This window comes from Carlito syrichta, unplaced genomic scaffold (genome assembly GCF_000164805.1).
Source record: "Carlito syrichta isolate Samal-C Ts95f unplaced genomic scaffold, Tarsius_syrichta-2.0.1 Scaffold316401, whole genome shotgun sequence".
Taxonomy (NCBI): domain Eukaryota; kingdom Metazoa; phylum Chordata; class Mammalia; order Primates; family Tarsiidae; genus Carlito; species Carlito syrichta.
Genome location: NW_007260497.1, coordinates 479,199 through 479,825, shown reverse-complemented (window position 1 = coordinate 479,825; position 627 = coordinate 479,199). Strand labels below are relative to the sequence as shown.

General features: G+C 45.0%; 1 pseudogene; it reads right to left on the bottom strand.

Annotated features, from left to right (window-relative positions):
* Positions 1 to 4: 4 nt before the first annotated feature.
* On the bottom strand, positions 5 to 348 carry LOC103276899 (annotated as a pseudogene).
* Between the last annotated feature and the right edge of the window lie 279 nt (positions 349 to 627).

Here is a 627-nt window from a genome sequence, read left to right as displayed (position 1 = left end):
GCCATTTGTGCCTCTCGGTTCTCTTTGTTAGCTTCCATCTTGTGGGTCAGTTTCTCCTCCACCATTTTACTGAAGTTGTTGTTTTCCTCTGCTGCTTTCTGGAGCACTTCTTTCTCATGCTCTCGTTTCTCAGCAAGCTGCTTCAAGACTTCCGCTTCATGGGACTTGCGTCTTTCTTCTGCACCTTCTGATTTCTTCTGAATTTCCTCCAGGGAACGATCCTTCTTCTTTGGAGGGGACTGGGGGAATTCTGGAACGAATTCTTTTGACCGAGGGCTGAGAATAAGCTCAAAAGTCTGCCCCGAGGCACGCTTTTAGTTCTTTCACCTGACTATCAGAAGAAGCCATGGTGAACAGAAGAGACTGGCAGCGGACCCTTCACAAAATCCACTGGGGTAAGGAAAGCCATGCTCGGTCCGAGCCGCCTGACCACACTCTCGGTCCTTTGTTGATTATTTGGTACAAATATCTTTTCCTAGCTTGAAGCTTTTCTCTTTACTCTCTTATTGGTGCCTATTGATGAACAGAGTTCTTACTTTAATGGAGTCAAATTTATTGATATTTTCTTTTCTTTTTTTTTTTTTTCGAGTTGGAGTCTCACTCTGTTGCCCAGACTGGAGTGCAGTG